At 49.4% G+C, this 17650-nt stretch overlaps 1 protein-coding gene across 4 annotated transcripts in view; it reads left to right on the top strand.

The window, feature by feature from the left end:
• The first annotated feature begins 2779 nt into the window (after positions 1-2779).
• Positions 2780-17650, top strand: part of LZTS1 (leucine zipper tumor suppressor 1) — a 41804-nt gene continuing 26933 nt past the window's right edge. For 2 of the 4 annotated variants that reach the window (XM_074940356.1, XM_074940355.1), the window contains exon 1: positions 2780-2908. The gene's annotated coding sequence lies outside the window, so the exon portion shown is untranslated. Of the gene's footprint in view, positions 2909-10125; positions 10336-10388; positions 10889-17650 lie in introns of those variants that run through there. The other 2 variants (XM_074940357.1, XM_074940358.1) reach the window with 2 other exon arrangements.

The following is a 17650-nucleotide window of genomic DNA, read 5'->3' as shown; positions in this document are numbered from 1 at the left end:
GGATCCTGTTCAGTTTCTATAAAGTCTTACTGGTTTTCCTCCCTGTTACATTCTATAGGGCTTTCCCTTAAAGGGTGTAAGGTTCCAGGCGGGAAGCTGTCCACGTGATAGAATGAGCAGAGGGAGTGGGTTGTGGAGAACACTCCCCATCACCCCCCAGAATGCAGCTATTTGCAAGGTCTCTAAGTCACTCTAAGGAGGTGATATAGCAAAGCTGGCTAGGGTGTTGCTTCCCAGCACATCTAACCCTCTGCAATAATGTGCCATTCAGTAAAGAGGGAGAGGGCAGGAGGGGTCAGGAAGCTGAGCTTCCCTAGACAAAGGGAGAGCGGAGCTGTACGAGCTAAGCCCAAAGGAGATCTGTGGGACATACCCCACTATTACACAGCAGCATTTCATCCCCAGAGTAGAGACAGGGCTCATTACTTCTTGGTGCACTCACCGCTCTGGACAGCAGATTCCAGAGGTGCTCATACCTATGAACACCCACAGCGCATTCCTACACAGGCTATGTCTACACGGCAAAAAAGGTGTGCCCTTAACTCAGGTTGAAAGAGCAGTGAAGACACAGCAACTCAGCTTTTAACTTGGGTTAGCAACTCGTGCAAATGCCTAAAGGGCACCCTGTGGTTGACCTTGAGCTGGTAACCCAAGTTAAAAGCCAAGTTGCCCTGTCTTCACTGCTATTTTAACCCAGGTTAGCTAACTCAGTTAAGAGCACACCTTTTCTGCAGTGTAGACATAGTCAGACAGATACATGTCCATATGCAACATGCATGGATAAATGCACATTACAGACACCCACAATTAGTGCTGCTTAATATAGTACTTTGTGTGCATCTATTCCAGTTTTCTGACTTGACTGTAATTCCTACAGGGCAGTGATTTGCTATTTGATTGTACAGTGCATAGCACAATGGGACTTGATCTTTTTGAGACCTCTCGGTGTTCTTGTAATAGAAATAAATAACAGTGATAATCCTCACAACATCCCTATAAGGTGGGTAAGTATTATTCCACATTTTTCAGATGGAGAAACTGAGGCACATAAATTGGGTGACTTACTCAACGTAAGGTTGTCTCAGAGCCTGTTGAGCCACTGGACTACTCTGTCTCCCATACCTACACATACACCAACGTCACTCATTACATGTCCATGCCAACTTTGGCTGGACATGCATATGTACATCTCAACAGATACATCCAGATAAATATATTATCATGCCTCGCTATAGACAGATGGGCATTGCACCTATGTGAGAAAACACACATTATCCCTACCCAGTTTGAACAGGATCAGCTAGAATAAGGATTTCAGCCTCAAATGGAACAAGATCTTTATTGAGGTTTGCAGAAATCTAGCTCATTCTTTTTAATTTAATTTTTTTCTGTTTTTGTAGTCCCACCTGATGGACGCCACTCAAGAGCAGAAACACCAAAATGCCATGAGAAAACCTAGTCTTATGCCACTTCCATCACCCTTGCTCAGTCCCAGAAGATGCACAGAAGTATATTAATATTTGCTTAAAGAAAAGTCCTATAGAACCAAATAGGGATGAAATCAATAGGGTTCTGTAGAACTGCCCAAGTAGATTACAAGCCCCTCAGGGAAAGGGCTGTCTTTTATCATGTGTTTGTACATTTCTTAGCACGGTGGCATCCTGACGATGACTGGACAGTACTGTAGCAATAATTATAAGTAGTAACAAATAATCAGAGTGACTCTAAAATTCTATATAATTTAATAGAGAATAAGATCTCTCCTAAAGATGGGGCGGGGGGGAGAAGAGATGAAATTTGTTACCTAGATTACTGCAAACCATTTGCCCAGTTCTCCCTTATGGAAAAGCCCTACAGAATTTCACAGGCCATTATCACCTTTCTAAAGGTTTTTGATGTGTCCTATCGAACGGAATAGAGCGTTCTTTAGGATGCTGTCGAGTTCTTTAGGATGCTCCAACAATTCTGGAGGCAGGATCTCTGTCGGATGGCTCAGACAGCTACTACCAAGCCGTTATTGCCTTCATCCCTGTTAGGGAGTTTTCCACAACGGATTAGGAGATGGAAGATAGTAATGGGCGATTGGTATCGGTGCTTACATGCCACCTTCACATATGAGAGAGAGAGAGACTATCTGGACATTTTTTTAAATCGTTATGAAACATTGTGTTGGATTCAACAGGATGGGACCTGATTCTCCCCCTGCTTTGCCCCTTGTGTTGTCATTTACACCTGGGCTCACGGTCACCCGTGGGAGTGGGGCCTTCTGAGCGGGTTGCATGGTGCAGCCATTCTGCCCAGGGGTAGATGGAGATGCGAGACAGTGCAGCCCCAGCCAGCGCGCTCCCATCTCTAAATCCCACCCCGCTTTCCCCACAAATGCTGGAACGAGGGGGGCTGCCGCACCCCCTGGCTTGAAGTGGTTCCCATCATACACCCAGTGAACAATTTGGTTCAATGGCTCTCAGCACCCCCACTGTACACATTGTTCCCACTCCCCTGGCTTCCCCCCCCCCCCCATCATAAAGGTGACAGCAAACCCGGGAACTAAGGCAGGGCCCGGCTCTGCTTGCAAGGGGAAGGGGCGGCTGGGGAAGGGGGGTGTCGGTGCATGCTTTAGCTAGCGGGCGGGGAAAGTGGGGGGGGGGGTCCCTGCTAAATGCCCAGCTGTCATCCAGGACACAAAGCCCGCTGGCTGGGCTTGCAGCCGGCCCGCCAATGAGCGCGGGGCGTGCAGAGCGCAGCTCCGCCTCCCCCCACCCCGCGCCCAGCCCGGGCTGCTCCTGCCGGGGCTGGAGCGGGGAGCTGCGGCCGGGCGAGGAGCCAACTCGCCGGCAGGAGCTCGGCGGCGCTGAGCGCGTCCATGGAGCGGGCCAGGGCGCAGGAGACCCGCGCGACGCCAGGGAGCGTAAGTTTCTTTCACCCCCGTCCCTAGCGGGGCCCCAGGCCGGTGCAGGGGGAAGGGGCCGGGCTGCGTGTTCGGGCAGGTGCCTGGCTGCACTTTGTCTCTGGATAGCGGGGTTCCCGGGGGAGATGAGCAGCAGGCTGGTGGAGAGGCACCGGGGGGATAAGCCCTTTTGGACAGGGCGCTCCCTGCCCTAGAGGAGAGAGGACAAGCGGGGACAGGTTTCGGGGGGAAAGCCGTGTTCGTCTGTATCAGCAAAAGTAACGAGGAGTCCTTGTGGCACCTTAGAGACCAACACATTTATTTGGGCATCAGCTTTCGTGGGCTGGAACCCACTTCATCAGATGCAGGGGGACAGAAAGCTGAGCTCGGCTGCCTGGGGCTGGGGACATGTCAGGGGTGCCGGGTCTGCCGGAGTTTCGATCCAGTCACTGCGGCAACATGAGAGGGTTGTTAAGAGGTTGGACTTGTCCCGGGAGAGACTGTAAGTGGACTTGAATCAGTAGAGGCGGGGGCGCTGGGACAGTTTGTAGAGTGGGGGTGCTGAGAGCCATGGAATTAAACTGTGAACCCTGTGTGTGATGGGAACCACTTCAAGCCACAGGGTGCAGCAGCACCCCTCGTTCCAGCACCTATGACTAGAGGGAGGGGGGAGTCCCAGGCAGGGAAGGAGAACTGACAGGAGGACAGAGAACCAAAGGGGGTAAGGATAAGATCCAGGCGCTGTTGATTCATCAGCTCATCAGTTGGAGTTGTCTAACTCAATCCTGTAGGTTTCAGAGTAGCAGCCCTGTTAGTCTGTATTCGCAAAAAGAAAAGGAGGACTTGTGGCACCTTAGAGACTAACCAATTTATTTGAGCATAAGCTTTCGTGAGCTACAGCTCACTTCATCGGATGTAGGCAACACACACGGTGCACTCGCAGTATGCCCTGTGCATAGGCAATACACAACATGAATAGTGCAGACACAACACGCAGTGCTCAGTGCAACTGACATACACCTAAGTGCCCACACATCACATGCAACACACAATGCAAATTACACACACAACATGCCCAGGGCACACGCATCACAGTGGATGGACAATGCACAATGTAGACACAATATACAGTGCATACTGGTTGCACACCCAGCACCCAGAATTTAACGCATGTATTGTTCCGTGTGTGTTTTCTGTACAGCCCTATGTCGAATCATAGCGCACACAGCCTAGCTCACAGCTCTACAAATTACAACACACATGGCTGAGACACAAAGAGTGACAGAGATCACCAAAAAAGCCAGGTATTGCTCTTGCCCAATATGAAACCAGTAACTCTGTGCTGCCCAGCACAGGAACGTCAAGAAATATTCATTGCTTAATACGAGTTATTCAGTGAGTTCTGTCGGAGCAGCACGGCCGGTTATCTCGGGCTCAGCTCCTTCCTTGCACTAAGTCTTGAAAAGTTCCTTATGGAAGAAAGTGGAGAACATTTTTCTGGTATGAGAGCCTCAAGGTCTAGTTTGGTTCAGTTAGAGTGCAGGGGAGTTGAGTTATACATCCGGCTCTGCTACGATGGGAATCCATGTACCGTCTGGGAAGATAAGAGCTAGAACTGCAATAACTGTTCCCAGCTCCGTACGACATTCAAGAAAAGGACTGATCTCTTGCATAAGAAATAAGTTGCTGTGGGAAGGCAGTGAGTGGGTGTCGTGTTAGTGGAGAGGGAGAAGCAAACAGTGTGAGGGTGAAAGGGCTTATTGTTTGTGTGGGTGTATGTCTCTGTAGATGTGAGTGCCTTTATGTGTGTGGGGGGGATGCATGTGCACGTGTGTTAGTGTGTGTTCATTGTGTGTATTTCGGTATTCATGGCGGTGTGTTTAGAATATGGATGCTTGTGTGAGTGTACATGTGAGAAACTCTTACTGGTCTGTGAGGGTGCCAGTGTTGTCTTTGGGTCTAATGGGGTTTCATATGCCAATGATGGGAAGATCAGGGTTCTGTTTCTGCAGCCAAAAGCAGCACTTGAGGGTTTAGCGATGCCATAGCAGAGGAATGCTCTGTGCCGTCACCCCCCACAGGTACTCTCGTCTTCTAGTGGCGTCCAGACAGCTGGGCATCATGGAACGCAGCAGCCCAGCCTCTCACTGCCCCCTAGCAGATTAGAAGTTTGGAGGATGCCCGCAGATGCTGGCAGGTTTTCGTGTGTTGGGGTTCGCTCCCTTTTTAAGTTGGCTCGCTAGTTTGCGGTGTCGGTGGATTTTCTGTGCTCATTTAGAATTTGGAGTTTGGGGTCTATAGAGTGTGTGTTGCTTTTCTAAATGTGTGGGTAAATTTGGCAAATGTTTAAAATTTGTAACGTTTGAGAGGCAGGCACAGTGTGGGCAAGTTCTGTACAAGATTCCTGTGTGCATAGCTCTGTCAATGCACCTTCATCCTGACCTACAGGGTCTATATCATTAAATCATTGGAGACTAACCCCTATCATGTGATGAGGGTATTTGCCTTGAGATCCTTGCTCCCCCACTTGATACAGCGCTGTATTATTTTAGTCCTGAACCTCCTCACAGCTCTGCCAGTGCCCCTTAATCCTGCCCTGCTGTCCCCTCCTCCTGGTTAGTCCTGTATCCTTTTCAACCGGAGAGTGCCAACTGAGACTAATTATATTTTTCTTTTCCATGTGGAAAAATAAATATCAATGTGCTAAACTGAGACCAGCAAACTCATTGTCTCTGTGACCTAAGGCCTACTGTAGCCCAGCTCGTTTGAGGCGAAAAAGCAGTGCCTAATCCCATCTATCTCCTAAGTGTTTATTCCTATACTTAATGCTCATTGTTCAAATACAGCCAGCGAGGTTGTTTTTCTTGCTGAGTGATGTGGTGAGTAGGAGTGTGAGCAGACGTGATCTCAGTGGAGTGCACCACCTGGAACAAAAGTCCTAATGAGGCTGCACTATCTGAATTCCTGATTCCATCACTCCAGACCCTGATTAAATACCTCACCAGAGGAGAGCCTGTCAGGTTCATCTTAAGACATCCACAGCCTCATGCACCCCCTTGTAATCACACTCGCTCTCAGTAGCACGCCCAAATCCACACAGGCACACTTGGATGCACCTGACATTGCACAAAGCTTCACAGTCTCATACCCAGTTCAGGACCTAATGTTAAAAGGGGCTATTTTGACAGCATGCAAACCCTGCCATTTGGACATCTATCTATGGATACAAAATCACTGGTGCCGTGAATTCTGAGTGCAAAAAAATCACTGGTGCAATATACTGTGGGTGCCAAAACTGTTGGTGCCATTAATTGCACATGCAAAAGTGCACCTGCAAAACATGGGGCTGCCACACAAAAGCTGGCCTTTTGTCTCACACACAGTTGCACACGTACGTTTTCTGTCACAATCACAGCCACAATTGCACGGTCTCTCACATCTGAGCTACACACACACACACACACACAATTGTACCCTTCAGCCCTTCAGTTCACTAGTGTTGGAGACATCCAGCTGTGTCTGTAACAGACCCAGTTCCCAATATGACAGCCTCACTCGGCGCTGCGGGCTACTAAATTGGTCTTAATTCACTCTAATTCCACCCACCACCTTAGTCATTCTTCACTGCAGGCAGGGCTGGAAGAGTGGTGGGAGGCAAATGAACATTAGATTCTCACAGGAAAGAGAGAACTCAAAAGCTACTTCCCTTAAAAGCCCTGCTGAGTGGTTTGGGGTGCCTGAGGCTGGGCTTTCTGTTCTGGGAGTGCAGAAAACAAGGGTTCCTCAAGCCAGGTCTCCACTCTGGAGAATGGGGACAATGCCTGGCTCACCGGAGGGGAGAAAAGCAAAGATACTCCAGGCTGGCACTCTGCTCCCGTGCTGGGGAGAATGGGCATATGCCATAATTGGTACCCTCGCTAACAACTGTACTAATAAACGCAAGTCCTCCCCTGAGGGCTGAGCCTGTTCTCTGTGCACTTGCAAGCTGGGAATGGCTGGATGAGCAAGCTGGATGCGAGGGAAGGGGGCCTTCTACTGAGCCCTCCCCAAAAGTGGCTGACTGATAGCTCCTACCAACGGGGCTGTGGAGAAGGAGCACAGGGAACGCCTCCGGCACTTGGGGGAAGAGTGTGAGGGGGCAGCTGCTGGAGTGTTGGCATTCACAGGGTGGAACTGGACAAAACGGACTGACCTTGAACAGAGGCCATCTGACGTCAAGGATGAGACTTGTTTGGTCTCTTTAGAGGCAGCGAGAGGGGAGGGAGTAGGGTGCATGATATAGGCTGGCCCAAGCAAGGAGTGAGGTTTCTTATTCACCGCTACACTCGTTAACAAGGCTGGAATCAGGGGTGCTGGGAACAGAAGTGACCTAGTGTGAGCTATCCCTCGAGGGCCTGTCAGTGTGTCTTGGTTACTACTCCTGAGCCCTCTCTAAAGCATTATCGTATTAGTTCAAGAGATGGCCCTGGATCACAGCCCTCTGGCAAGCCCACACTTCATTGTGGTTGCAGTCCAGACCACAGTCCACCTACAAATGCCATGGCTTGCCTCTGGCAACACACACAGAGCACTCAGCAAGGTCCAGGCCCTGCTTAAATCGAAATGATCCACTCAAAGATAAAGCGATGAAGAGACATTGGGAAGTGGGCGGATGTGCCAAGGGAATGGGGTAGCCTGAGGGAACGAGAACAGAGGTGGAGCGAGGCATGGTGAGGAGAAGGAGCGTGGAGTGAGTTGAGGGGAAAGAGAGGTGCAGGATGGAGGCGGGTGGTGGTGAAGTGACTGGGACAGCAGGAAAGAGGGATGGTCCCAGCGAAAGTGCTTTAGCTGGACTGGAGGGATGGGAGAGGTGCTGAGACGCCTGAGGCCAGAGATCAAGAGGTTGTGGTCAAGGGGAGTTGTGACTGATGTCTGCAATGGAGCAGGAGGTGTAATGAAGTGGGTAGACACATCTCTGCTAGCTCTGATTGAGTTAGCACACGAATCATAGTAATGTAGCCACAGCAGATGAGCAGAGGGGACTAGTTCCCCACTCCAGGTATGTGCTCAGGCAGCTTTGGCTACATTGCAAGTCTCAGCACGCTGGCTGGATGAGCAGGAGCCCGGGAAAGTCTCTTCAGGCTGGAAATTGCCCCTTCCCACTCTAGAGTAGCCAAACTCTGAGGCATAGCCTGTGGTTCAAGCTATAGGGACTATAAAACAGACCTCAAAGTGACGGAACTTCTCAAGAGGCTGCTAGATAACAACCCCTGAGGAGCAACAGCGCTGGGGGCATTGGCTGAGACGCAGAAGAGGCCAAAGCCACAGCCTGGGCAGAGCAGCAGGTTGCTCAGATTGTGGCGTAGGAGGGCCACTGGCTATGGCAGGGATGCAAAGCAACAGAACCGTTCGACAGCGGGATACCCTCCTGCTCATTAACCCACCACAAGGGCCTGAAGGCTGCAGGGTGTCTGTGCATTCAGATACTCTGGTGACCCATGTGGGAGAGAGAGACAGGGAAGGGCACATGGGTGGGTAGGTGGGTGGCTAGGGAAGGGCACCAGGACAGAGAGAGCTGGGGGGAGGCAATGGAGTGGCCCTCTCAAAGAGAGGGAAAGCTTTGGGATGCTCCTAAGTGACAATCAGCCTGTGGCTGTAAAATGATTAAATCCTGCTGGGCGCAGTTCTCTGCCCCGTGCAAGACACCACCAGGAGCTGCGTCAGTAACCCTGAAATGTCCCTGCAGGTGCGGACGAGAGACTGTGCAAAGCGGTGGCTGAGTCCCAGGCAGCCCTGAGCCTGCGGCGTTACACTAGCCGCCGGGATGCTTGCTGCCCCCTTGTCCCAGGCCTCCCCTGGACACTGGGCTCAGGCAGACTGAGCTAATTATCCCCAGACTGTTAACTTCCGTCCTTCCCTTTGGGAGCCTTGTCCTGTGAGTGACACTGGGTCATGCTCTCAAAGGAGGCATTCAGGGCATGCAGAGAGGTACGCTTCCCCAGGCACTAGCCCCATGAGAACTCCATGCACTGCATGTAGATCCGCAGCTGTCAGTGCAATGGAGGATAAGCCACGTTGAGTGCTAGTGTGGATGCCACCAAATTGACCTACTTATGGAAGACCAATCCCCAGCAGCCTAGCTGGCAGGAAAACATACAGGTTTTGATTCACCAAAAATTCATCAAACCAGAGACAAATTGGCACAAAACACGTTTCTAACCAGCTCTAGTTGGGGCTAAACAGAGGCCCTGCGGACTTCAGGGTAGCTGAGCATTGGTGGGAAACCTGAGCATTTCTTCTTACTGCCTGATTGTTTACTTTCCTGTGTCTCAGTATTCCTTTCTCCTCGATCTTGTGCTTCCCCCAGCTGGTTGGCTGGGAGGCCTTAAAAGTCACCAGCTGCCTAATTTATTTGACTGTTGCCTGTTTACCTTGCTGCTCTTGAGTTTGGTTTTCCCTGCAAGACTTTTTGTAGGTGCACAAACAGAAAGGAAAAAAACCCCGCTCTAAAAGTGCGGTTAAGCTCTGGCGCAAGCCAGGCCCAGGGAGGAGATTCAAAGCATAGAGCCAATAGCACCATTGCTGTGTTGGCCTTTGAAGCTCTTTTCAAGAGATACAGATTACAAAGAAAAAGTGAGCATGATCTAAAATTAGGGGTGACGTTGGGGACTGGTTAATAAATGGCTGGGAAGGTCTGCAGAGTCTGTCTGGATGCTTTTCCTAACCAGCTCGGAACCTTTGCTATTATTATATTATTTGTATCGCTGTGGCTCCTAGGGACCCTGTCATGGTCCAGGACTGCAAGAAAGGGCTACTGTGTTGTCCCCATGCTGCTCACCACAGCCACATGGGCTGGAAACAACAGGGATAGAACTAGGATCCTCCTGCTGCAAAAGCAAAGCCATTTACCACTTGAGCTAAAAGAGAATCTCCGTTAGCTTTGTTTGCAACATAAAGCCTGTGACAAACAGCCTGATTCCAAGCAGCAGAGGGCAGCGGTGCACGTACACGCAAGCTAGTCCCTTACGATAATATTATTGCCAATTATTTATGACAAAGGCTCATCTCCTGAGCCGATTGCTTTGGGGAGATAAGCATTTTTCTGGCTTAGGGCACTGGCTCTCGACAGCTGTGTGAGAGAGCCCACAGCTGGACTCATGCCTACATCCTGCTTTAAGAGAAAAGGCATCCATCCGACAACCTCATATGACCTTGCCATGTAATAATGCAAGACCATTTGCCATCAATGGAATTTTCTAAGGGGAGTTTATTGAGGTTTCACAGATGTAAGAGGGATGAATTTGGCTGGTTGCCATATTGCATAAGCAAAGAAAACTATGTCATAGGTTCTAATTCAGCATGCAAATTGCAAGGAACATTTACATCTTTAATTGACATTTAACAAGATGTCAGCGGCGGCGGCAGCAGCAAAGACAGCTACTCTACCAGCAGACATGCCTCTGTGAAATGTAAGTGCCTGTATATTTAAAAAAAAAAAAATTAAATGATATCTCTGCAAACGGGTTACCGACAATCTTGTTTAAAAGTTAATTGAATATTCCGTGCAAGTTTGATGTACATTTCTCTTTTGATATAACTGCCTCCTTTGGCAGCCAGGAATTAAAGGGGCGGACTTCACAATGGGCCAAGCTTCAAAAGAGAGAAGGAAGAAAATACAAAAAGGGAACTGGATTTTCCAGACATTTCCTGCAACTGCGGTTGCATCTAAGGCTAGTTGAATAGAGCAGGAGTGAGGGAATGCAATGCACACTTGAGAACACTAGGAGAAGGGGGAGAGAAAGAGGAGACTTACAAAATGGTGGAAGCCTTCATATGTCAGTCTGAATCCAGTTCTGCTCTGCAGACTGCTCCCTTACTTCGCACAAAATGCAGCTGTTGCCTTTGCTGTTATTTCAACTACTGTAGAGTCACATCTGTCCAATAATGTGGGACATGAAAACCGCCAAGGGTCTGGCTGAAGAGCAAGTACAATTGACAGCGCAAGCAAGAGAGGAATAGAAGGTATGGTCATTTCAGATAGAAAAGTTGCTTTTCTTAATTCTGCTTATGGTGTTTAGATGCTGTGGGCATGCTGGAAACTCCATAGGCAGACAGAGGAACCCTTTGTATGGACTAAATGCAAGACTGCTAGAGAGCTATTGGAACTGTGAGACTACAGGGCACAAGTCTTTATGCAGAGAAGTCTGATTTTAGCACATAAAGGCTTACATAGTGAGGTCTGTAATTGCAGATATTAAATTGCACAGTTCATAGATTAAAATGAATGCACTCAGGGGACATGTCTGTTTCAGATAACAAAGTATGGGGTGATGCTTGGATAAGCAAGGTTTGCCTACTGGTTTTGGTTTTGAAGGAATCTAAACTCTAAGTAAAGGGGAGTTCAAACCCTTAGGAATTGGAACTGCCAGCTTGGCTGCATCCCACTTACAAAACGGATCCTTTCGTGGCTAGAGTTAACAGCCTATTACTGCTACCGGCTAATGGAGTTATTTCTTTAGCTCAGGTGGTGGTGGTCTGTGATGCAATACTGTAGGTCTTTGGTTCAAACCCAGATGATGAGCTGCGGCGGGGGAGTTGTTATATGATGGCTGTAGGGTGACCATATAGCAAGTATGAAAAATCGGGGTGGGGGGGTAATAGGTGCCTATATGAGAGAGAGCCCCAAATATCGGGACATCTGGTCACCCTAGATGGCTGACAAATTGGGGACTGAACTGTTGACCTCTAGAACTAAAAGCATGAACTGCTTGACTAAAGAGCTAGAGCTACATACCTGGGGGTAGAAATAATGCATTTCCTTTGTGAATTGGCACAGAGGCGGGTCTGTAGCACCCATCATTGGCTTGCAATTACATGTATCTAGCCAGTGAGACTCATGCAGCTCCAGTAGGTAACCACAAATGGGAGTAAAACCTGATTCCCTTTTATCAGAGGGTAAAACTTTGTTTAAAGAAATGGACGAAGGTTCAAGGTTCTACCCGGGGAGAGGAGTCTGGTCATGTTGCAGCTATAAGACTATGGGGGCAGGAAGGAAATGCACCAGGGGAAGATGTTCATGAGTCCCAGCTCTTCTCGCACATGGGCGCTTGTGCAACGGAAATTAGTGGTGATCCTTCCTGGGGCTAACAGCTCAGCAGAGCCAGGAAGAGGCAGTGCTTGGCCCAAGTTGACCCTGAGATGAGGGGCTTAAGGAATCAACCAGGAGGGCTTGTCTGCTTATTCTGCCAGGAAAGGTCACTTGAGGGAGGAATATTGTGACAGTGCAAATAGGGGGGCAGGCCGGGAGAAAAATCTGTCAGGGGTGGATGGGGGTGAAGAGAGGCAGAACGCGAGTGCCTCATGGAATGCTAATGTAGCAGCTGAGTGAAGTGAGCTGTGCAGGTGAATGGAACAGCAGCAATGAAGGGAGGTGAACGTTCAAGGAGACGGGAAGTCAGAGCGTAGGGTAGAAACCAGCTCCCATTTATGCTGCCAGCAGGAGAGAAGCCTGAGCAGTGACACTGAATTGTTCAGCTTGGTGGCGGCGGCCCTCAGAGCGATTCTCCTTGTTACACTTTCTCAGAGAGGGAACATGGGGATGTCAGCTGGACTGTCAGGGTCAGAAACTCCCACTAACCCCACATCCTTTCTCTCCTGGGAGCTAGTTTCTGAGTCAGGCCATCAATTTCCAAGCTAAGATTTGGGATACTCTCTCCTTCCGTCCTTCCTCCTCTCTCTGTCTCACCAATCATTATGGTATCTAATCTCAGAATTGCCTTAAACTTAGTGAGGCAGATTCTCCCCTGGGGAGACGTGTTCCAGGACACACGCGTGGGGAGTGCCCATACGAGCTCGTACATAACATTAGCTGCCTTGAGTCGATTGCCAATCAGTTAACTCAAGGTGAAAGAGCGCTCCTGCAGGCAAATCCAGTGACACCTGCACTGCGCCAGTGGGCACAAGGTAGGGGGAGTGGGAAGTGGCAGGCTGTTGTAGGTGCCTTGTGCCCTGGAAGGCTGTCAAGTGCCCATGGTTGTGTTTGTATCAGAGGCTCCAAGCCAAAGGAGACCGATGGAGCCCTGCTTTCCCATTGGTTACCAGCTGCCCTTTATTAGGTCGGAAGAGGAAGAAAAGAGAAGACGAGATTACAAACAGAACTCCATCTCCATGGCAACCTGCTGCTCAACTTTTAACTTTTCACTGTCCATGGAGAGGTCAATTCCCCTCTGTATGTTTCCAGGGTTTATTCCCAGCAATAACAGCCGGGGCAGGCAGTTCCTGGCACTTGGGGAGTGACTGGCTTGAGGGGCCTGAGGTTCAAGCCCTTCACTACGCCAGCTGGTCATTAAACGTCAGAAAGTGGGTTTCCTATCCATCCTTGCAGCTTTAATCGTAGATAGCAGGGCTAGGGAGGACTGCATTGTTTTCCTAGGCCACACTATCTAGTGGTTAAGTTGGAAATTTGGGAGGCACCTGGGTTTTGTTTCTGGCTCTGCTGCTGTCTGATCCTAGGCAAATTCTACCCCTCCCTACCTTGCCCACACTGTGGTTGTCTCCTAAAATTTCCCACTGGTTGCAGCAATAGCAGGAGCCCTAGTGTAGAGAAGGCTCTGGCGTTTTAACCCCTGCAGTATTACATCATCATGACAGCTGCTGACATGATGCTATCTTTACATTACCCGATACATTCAGGCACTTTTGCTTGTTGTCTTACAAGCTGCTAGAGCTTATGCAGGAAATGGGGCCAGTGTGGGAAAATCAAATCCATGCTTCTGGGCATTAGCTGATAGGACTTCAGAGGTCAGGAAGGTATTCACAACTTCTCCTCCATAGGCAGCAGTTACCCAGGTGGTGTGCAGGGATGGGGTCACCCATTTTTTGGATATATTAGGGCTTGGCCACTTCCAAAGACTGGTTTTGGAAGGGCCACAAGGAAGGGAGATTTTGTGGCATTTCTGGTGGGATCAGGAAACGGAAAGTACCTAGAGTCCCATCTGGGAACCCTTTTCCATGTAACTTCCAGCTTTAGAGAGGTCTGGATAGTTCAGCTAAGAAACCAGGCCTCTGGCCATGCAGCTGAACTCCAGCTCTGAGCCCTTCACTTTTCTCCCTGATTGTTGTTAATTATTTGTATGACCATCGCACTTAGGAGCCCTGGTCATGGACCATTGTGCTAGGCACTGTACAAGCACAGGACAAGAGATAGTCCTTTCCTGCTTCCTAAGCATGGCTCAGAGGCAGAGGTAGCACAGAAGAACACCCTGCAGTGACGTTCTGGGGGCTGATTAGAGCCTGGGCCAAGGCAGACCCTTTCAACCGTCTTTTTGGGGGTTGTTTTTTTTCCGTCTTGGCAGATCATGTTTTATTGATTCAGAAATAGATGAGTGAAAAGGGCCTTTCGGATCTGAAGTGAAAGCCGCGCTCGGCATTCAGCTGTCACCCACCTCGGCATCAGCTGCCAGCCTCGCACTGTTCCAGGACCCAAAAATAACCAGTGCTGGGTATACGAGGTCCCGTTCACCCTCCTCCCGGAGGGAGAACAATCACTTTGCATCTGTCAGCTAGGAGGGTGCACATCCCACCTATGTCTACAACACTCTGGGAGCTATGGCAGCAGAGCTGCAGTGCCAGAATTACGCTGTTAGAGCGCAGGCATGCAAATGCTTCCTGCATCTCCGGAAAGGGTTTTTTCCATCCATGTAGGTAATCCACCAAACTGAGTGGCAGTAGCTAGTTTGACAGAAGAATTCTTCCATCAGCCTAGCTGCTTCTGGGGTTAGGTGGGCATAGCTATAGTGCTCAGGAGTGTGTGTATTTTTGACACCTCTGAGCACTGTAGCTAGGTCAGGTTAAACTTTAAGTGTAGGCCAGGCTCCAGGAAGGGTGGTGGGTGTGACTGTCAGTCAACAAGCCATGTTATCTCTCATTAACCCTTCCTGAACTGTTGCCTACCACCAACACCCCTAAGAGCTATTCATTGCTAGGGATTCTTTGTCACCATGTGGCTGGAACACCTATTGGGGACTATGCAGAAATGTCTCCCAGGAACTTGTAATGGGAAGAGAGGGGACCTGGGTACAGCTCACAACCAGGGGAGATTGTTATTCAAAGGTTAGAGTCCTGTGAACTTGAAGGATCAGGGTCTTAGTCTCAGCTCCCTGTTGTTGCCTGTAGCTTATCTAATAAATTGTGTCTGATATCAGCAGAGCATGAATTTCTTACAGGCATAGGTGCCAACTTCTCCTCTTCTACTGGGGGGAGAGCGCGTAACGCGACACACTCAGGGGAGGAGTGGAGGGGGAGGTGAGCTGGGGTGGGGAGTTTGGCTGCCGGTGGGTGCTGAGCACCCACCAATTTTTCCCCTTGAGTGCTCCAGCCCTGGAGCACCCACAGAGTCGGCGCCGATGCTTACAGACAGAGAGCCCATGAACATCTTCTGACTTCAAGAGAGATTGGGGGCACTCAGTGCCTTGCAGGTTTGAACCCTGAATCTCCAAAGATTCAGCAAACTTGTGAGAAAAGAGGAGATTCAAAGCTAAGTTTCCAATTAGCGACACTTTAATGTCAGTATGAGTCACTCATTAGTGGGAAAAGCCAGATGCTCTTAGGAATTAAATAAACTAAAAAGATCTCCCCACCATCACCACCCTGGGAATATTTTGCTATGGCTCATACACGTTTCCTTTGTGCTGGGAGCATGACTGATATGACACGTGTGTGCACCATGCTCTGGCATTAAATCGCTGATGAGGTTTGGAAATTCATGTGACAAAATGAGGCTGAGAGTAGATTGGATTCTTTGGGCCACTTGTTTTTCCGGCTCTGCCTCTCTTTTTGCTTTATTCAGACATTATTTCTCGGGGGATGCACAGGGTTTCATTCTAGGTCCGTACAACGCCTAGTACAGTGTGGCTCCAATTCCTGACGGGGGGCCTCTGGGTGCTACTGCAATACAGAGCATCAAAAGAGTAAATAAATAATGTAGGAAAGAAATAATGAATGGACAGTATTTGGGCAGACTGTCGTCGTGTTGGCAGCATTGCCCCATGTGGACTGCAGCTGCTGATTCTGGCTTTATGAGGCACAAAGGAATTGCCAGGCTGGATCAGACCCAAGGTCCAGCTAGTACAGCCTTCTGACTTTTGAAGCACCAGCTGTTTAAGTGGAAGGTATAAGAACCCCAGAGTAGCAGATGTGGGGCTGTCTGCCCCCTTGCGTGGGTCTCGTCCAGATCTCTGTCAGAGAATGGCTTGAGCCCCAAAACCCAAGATTTAACAGCCTTTCATGATTCATGGGGATGTTTGAAAAGCACCTTGATGCATTTAGTGTTGCATCCTGGGTTGCCTCACTCCATGTGATGTCATTTTGCCTGGTGAGGATCCCAGAACTGGATTGCGGCAGAGCTGTGAGTCAGGGGCATTGGTGAAGTTATATGGGGTCCTGGGATTGGAGATGCCGTGGGATAGGATGGCGGGACATTCTCAGAGCTATGTAGGAGGCACAAGAGTGCTATGGGTCAGAACTGAGATGCATTGGGGCCGAGGACAAGAATAGCAGATGTTGCTGAGGACTGAAATGCAGCGCGACGTAGGGGAAGCTTGCACAATGGCTGTCCTTATTACACCTGCATCCACGAGTAGTCAGCCCATTCTTCAGAGCACTGGCTATACGTTTATTTCCCTCTGGAATGCAACATGACCCCGCTGTCACCCATATTATTTGACACTGAAGGCAAGGAATATTTCTAGTAGGAGGGAAGATTGGAACTTTTCAAGCACAGCTCCCAGTAACAATAACATCTTGATCCTTTGTGTGCAGCTATGTAACAATACCGCAGCTGTGTGGGGTGGGGGGTTGGGGGGGGGAGAGAGAGAGTCAGGAGCCTGTGCTCTGCTTTTCAAGGATGGAAATCATTTTATTTATTTTATTTTTGCAAATGAAGGATGCCTTGGCTTTGAAAACGGTGTGTTTTCTGTTCCATTGAGAGAAAGTCAAAGGGAGCCTGGATGCAGTTCAGAGCAGGCATAGCATGCTGGAAATGTTTGCTTTTCCAATCCACCCTCCTGCAGGAAATGGCCTGACTTTAATTACCCCATTTCTAACCACTGGCCATGGAGGGGAGATGGAACTGAGCAAATTAGGCAACTGCTGTTTTGCCACCTATTCCCTGCATTGTTCAGCACCTCCTGCAGGGCAATCAAATCCTTCCCAGACTTGCTGTGTTCAGCTAAAAGCAAGCCTCTGGAATCCTGCTTACTCCATGTGGATTTGTAGCAATTATGAGGCTCAGAGATGGTCTTAGCTGTGAGGAACTCAAGCAGCTCTTGGGGCAAGGATTGTTTGCATGCTATCTCATGTTTATTCAACAATTCATGGCAGTACGAGATTCCCCAGCAGATGGGAAAGGTGGCAGGGAGCGTCCACTTTGTCCACTTTTAAGTAGGGGGAAGGAAACACACAGTCTAGTCCCCATCTCTGGCAGTTTAGCTAAGGTTGTGCTAATCCTAAGGCTTGGTTGGTGCAAGCCCAGCTGCTGCAGGGCAAAGAGAAGGGGTCCGATGGGCAGTCTCTGAGGGACGGCAGCTATTGGGACTGGTAAGACCGTGAGGCTTGATGGAAATGAAGGTGAACCTGAGCAAGTGTACCTGTACACATGGGGCCTGCTTCTCATCTCATGTACGCTGATGTAAATTGAGAGTGACTCCATTAAAGTCAATGGATTTACACTGGGCCGCTGGAACAATTTTTATAGTGGAGGGTCTGAGAGCCATTGAACCAAGCTGT

The sequence above is a fragment of the Natator depressus genome, chromosome 26, assembly GCF_965152275.1.
Source record: "Natator depressus isolate rNatDep1 chromosome 26, rNatDep2.hap1, whole genome shotgun sequence".
NCBI lineage: Eukaryota > Metazoa > Chordata > Testudines > Cheloniidae > Natator > Natator depressus.
The sequence above is the reverse complement of the archived record's forward strand: the minus strand, read 5'-3'. Positions and strand labels throughout refer to the sequence as shown.